The sequence below is a fragment of the Phalaenopsis equestris genome, unplaced genomic scaffold (genome assembly GCF_001263595.1).
Source record: "Phalaenopsis equestris unplaced genomic scaffold, ASM126359v1 Scaffold000499, whole genome shotgun sequence".
Taxonomy (NCBI): Eukaryota; Viridiplantae; Streptophyta; class Magnoliopsida; order Asparagales; family Orchidaceae; genus Phalaenopsis; species Phalaenopsis equestris.
In genome coordinates, this window is record NW_018164939.1 from 119,988 (window position 1) to 125,255 (window position 5,268).

A 5,268-nucleotide genomic window follows, 5' to 3' on the forward strand; every position below is an offset into this window, starting at 1 on the left:
TATATATATATATATATATATATATATCTTTGAGATTCTAAGGCTAAGTGGTCATGTCACATTAGCTGATACTTAAATGTGCCGCTCTATAATCATATGAATGTTAAACAAAATTATATTATTATGTAAATGATTATTTATATTCACATATATGTTTGATATAATCTTGATCAAGTTAAGTGAAAGGGCTAAATCAGACCTAAATTTTGCTTCTTGATCTAATTGGAGCTCAATACATGCCACTAAAAATCAAATTTTGTTGTCAATTCCAGGCTTAGAGGTAAATTTTCTACCCTAAATGCATTCTGGCATGAATGTACTGATACATTCATATATATGCCATTCTAATAAGATATTTGTGGAGGAATTTGAATATTATTAGGATTACATTGATATTGAGAGAATTGTTCATTTATCTTTAAACAGATGAGATTATGTATTTATTTAAAGACTTCTTTTAGGCCAAATTAGGTTTAAATTTATATTTTTACAGTTTTTTTTGTTGTTACCTTTGTTTTCTTCAAGGCTTGATTAATTTTGGTCTGTAGATTGCAAACTTTGCCTTTCGAAATTTCACAAAAGTATTAGTGTTTTATCATCACATTAGTTATTTGAGATCCGCTTTTCTTGTAGTGATCAATTGCTAGCGCTGAACCCTTATATTTTGTTGTTTAATTTAAGAGGTTCTTTGAAGTTTATGATAGCTTTGAGTACCACATAGTCTTGTGATGGACCATAAGATAGTATCAGTTGACAAAATTGGATTGTGGATAATGCCCTTTCTACAGAGTTTGCTCTCAACAAAGACTTCCTTTTTTTAGTTTAAAGATTTTTCATGGGCACAAGCTCCATAGATAATTTACATTTCCTAATTATGGATTGAAACTTTTAATTAGGAATATTTAGAGATTGTATTTTAATTCTCCCCAATTTGACTTCTTTTATTTCCTGGATACATCAGTCAGGCTTAAAGAAAACTATGGAGGGGAGAGGGGAGAGGGGAGAGGGGAGAGCGGAGTGGGGAGAGGGGTGAGGGGAGTGCCAAAACTTGCCAATATCCTATAATTTCATAATTAGGGTCTGTTAGCGGACCCCAATGTAAATGATAAAAAAAATTAAGCAACTATATGGTTTGACGTTAATTATGGTTTTTTCTTTGATGTTAGGACCTTGTTAGGATTTAGGAACTATGGGTCTTCATGTTAAGATGGAACAAATTTGTGTAGGATACTATTTGAGGAAATTTTGATGACATAGTTTAAGATTTCTAAAGAAAAAACTTTGTTGGTGTTTCTATGAGGGAACCTAATATACTTTCTTCAAGGTAGATTGAAATATAGCAAAATTTCACCTAATGCAAATTATCATGGTTTGTATAGATTTAGAATTCAAAACTTCTCAAAGGTGCAAACTCTCATAGTTAATTACCCCTTCCTCTTGAGAGAAAACTTTCAACTAAGAAAACCCGCTTAAATATATTTTTGAAGGTTTTTTTTATTACAATGACAATTCTAAGCACTTAGGTCTCAATGTGGTGCTTATGTACGGGGTATGAATTTGGAATTAGTTGATAAGGTTTTGTTTATATCTCATGGTTCAATCATTTAGGATTTTGTGGGTTGGATCTTATTGCTAAGAGTTAGGGAGCCATCGCTATGACATTGTAACTTATAGCCAAGGAGCTCTGTGCTATAATTATGCGCATTAGGTAGGGAATATGTTGTGACTATTAGGATCGAATTATTGAACTTTAAAATTTGAATTTTGAATTGTTGAGCCTTAGATGTGAGTATTGGATGCTGTGGGTGGAAGGTGCTTACCGGGACCTGAGAATAGTTTCCTTTAGGGTACATCAATATTTATGAACGTATTTCAAGGTACCTAATCTTTTATCACCTCATGAGGTGGAAGCTTGTAAGTATTATATTATTCCTTAGTGTGGAAACTAACGCAAGTTTGGTATCACCCCATGTGGTGGAAGACAAAACAAGATTTACATTACCCATTTGTTTGGGGGCCATTGTTGATTTCATTTCACCCTTATGGTGGAAGCCAATGCATTTTGCTTGGCATCTTTGGAGTAATTGCATCTCCTTAGGAAGTATAAAACATTTTTGGTGTTGTTGTTGGTGTCCAAGTCTTCCTAATTTGAATTTATGAAGTTTTCATTATCCTGTCACACTGAACATGGAGGGTAACTATTTATGTGTTAGAACATTTTTTTGAATTGTTAGAGGCATTTAGGAGGGCATTAGTGAGCTAAACTCCCCAACACTACATAAGCAAGTTCTTGGTGAAGTGGCATGCATTCCTAACTATGAAACACACACATTGACATGAGAAATTATATAAATATAAACAGTATAACGCGACATGCCATTGACATAATATTTTTACCTAATGTTTATATTTTCTATCAAAATAAAAAAACAAAATTACAGAATAAAATGTAATATCATATGTATAAAAAAAAACTTAAGAACTAACCCAAAAAATATTTATTAATTATAATTATATTTTAATAATTTATGCAATGCACTTAATTGTTTAAAACACACCCACATTAGGAATAATCATTAAACATGTTTTTTTCTTCAATATCAATATTATTTTGCCTGCACGAAATGAAACAAAAAAGTGAATAACCTTCAAAATGTCCAAACAAATATGAATATGCTGAAGTTCCACTTATTAACCCAACAAACTTGGCATTGTGATTGCCATCATTAATAAAAAATATTTGCTTGATTGCCTCATAAAAAATACACTTTCTATCACTTGTATATACATTCTGTGACCGTGTCCTCTGAAGTTATGCTAGGCTTTAGCTAAGTAGTATGTTAGCAATGAAAGCACTGATAAACATTGTTGCCCAACCTCTTGGATAATGCCTATTGAAGGGTGGGAACATGGTAGGTTTCCATTTATGAAGATTGAGATTGCAGAGACTTTGCAGAGTATTATAATACATATATATTATTAATTATGCTCTATTTAATTGGCTTTCAGTTTCTTAAAATTAGGGTTTGCATGGATCTTAATATGGGATGGTTATGCGTGTAACACCCAAATCTAGACAATTATTTTAACTTTTTTTCTTTATGTGTGGCTTGTTAATTGGAACCCTAATGGCTTTCCTTTGCAAGAAATTTGAGCCTTTAGTTAGCATTGACATTTTATAATTGAAAGCGAGTTTACGTGCTTTGGATTTTCTTGCAGGTTGGACCTGAGATTTGCTTGTTAAAAACTCATGTGGATATATTGCCTGATTTTACACCTGATTTTGGATCTAAGCTTCGCTCGGTAAATCTTTTTGGACAACCTTGTTTTTTTACTTCCATCTACATCTACATCTACATAAAACTAGTTTTTTTTTTTTTCATTTTAATTTTATTGAAAATTGGTCTTCAAAGAATACTTTTCTTGGTATATACTATTTAAACGTTTAGGGTGTTCATGTGTTAAATAATGTTTCTTGTTTTTTTTTTTTGCAATGCTTTCCAATGCTGGTGCCCCTTTGGATATGTTATTTATGAATCTTTTCAACGAGTAGATAATTTATTTCTATATTTATTATCTACCTGATGACGTGAAGGACGTTTTACTGGATGATAATTTAATTTTTTTTGCTTCTTTAGTTGCTTAAATATGTACGAGTTTAATATAACTCATTCGCTGTAGCAGTGATTTTTAACTTTTAACTATCGGCAAACTTTAACATCTAGGGCAATGTTTATCATATTGAAATCACTTGAAGTATCATTGTGATTTTCTAGATGACAACTTAATTTCTTTGCAATTTCTGGTTTGCTTGAATTTGTATGACTTATGGCAGGCATTAATGGAAGAATAATTTCTTGAAGTGGCTCGGATGTGAATCATAGAGAACCTATCTTCATGTGTATATTATTCGTAGAGAGTATCCAATCCATCTAATTGTACGGATTTTTTAGGTTGTATCAGATTCTGAACTTAATTGTATTTTTTATTACATAAATAGGTATTATTAGTTGCTTTGTAGATTGTATTCCTGTATGAAATTCATTCATAATTTCACTTGTATGGTAAATATGCTAACTTTTCATAACTTCGACAAACTCATTTTTCCACTTATGGGCATTATTGTTATTGGTGACTATTTGTAAATTTATATAGCTGTGATTAGGTCGTTTGTACTATAAGGATTCCAGAGTTTAGGGGAAAAAAAAAGGATAAAGTTAACAGCGAAGTTGAGAGTTGCTTACGTTAGGATGGGTATCTTATAGTTAGGAATGGTAAATTGAGAAATGATTTGTTGGATCCAATTTGTTTTTGGGCATGCCATAACATTACAAGTAAGATTTATTGCATTTAAGAGACCGGGAGAGAGAGAGAGAGAGAGGGAGATGATTTACAATGAAGAGAGGAACTAGAGAGAGAAGCTTTGAGATTTTACTTATTTTTAAATGCAAAAAATTAAGCACAAGCCAATTGGGACCTAAAACTTTCCTATGACCCTTATTTATAGGTTCAGGCTTAGGTTTAAGCACAAAAAAAAGAAAGAAAGAAAAAAAAAATCATTTATGAGTTGTCAAAAAAATAAAAAAGTACATGTGAATACTAGAGGTATATAGCCTAAATTATGCATGGATACAGATGGAAATTGAATGAATTTAATTATTAGATGATGTTTGCCCCATAAACGGCTTAAGTTGTCATCTAATTGGGTGAAGTTGTTGATCGATTGGATGAAATCATCAACTCATCCGAAGGTGGATTGGCACATAGTTTTTGAGCTTGGGCGAGTAGATCTTGTCAAGCCTTAGATCGAGCGTGCTGGTAGTTACATTGCTTTGGTAGTTACATTTTAGTTGGTAACTTCTCCATATCTCGACGAGTTCACTATGATTATGATGAGTTTATGACGAGATTTGGGAGTTCCTTCTATTTGTCATTTTGGCTCAACTGAGTTGTCTCAACTCTTCGTGACTTCTTTGAAACTATATTCTTGAGATATTTGGATATATGCGAGTACATTAGAAGACTGAAAATGTATTAATGATGTGATAGTGAAAATAGACTTGTTTAAAAAAACACACATTAGACGACATATAAAATTTTTTGTTGAAGTTTTATAATGTAAATGGGTTATATCTAAGTGTCGGCGCGGAAAGGGGGTAAAGTTAAAAAGTTTGAGTTGGGGTTTGCCCGTAAGAAGCTGTCGGTCGCTGGGAGTGAAGTTCCGTCGCCCGCTTCGGGAGGACGTTTAATTTACATATATATATATAT

At 32.2% G+C, this 5,268-nt stretch overlaps 1 protein-coding gene across 1 annotated transcript in view; it reads left to right on the forward strand.

The window, feature by feature from the left end:
* Positions 1–5,268, forward strand: part of LOC110028178 (uridine 5'-monophosphate synthase) — a gene marked incomplete in the record, with an annotated part of 43,310 nt that overhangs the window by 1,206 nt on the left and 36,836 nt on the right.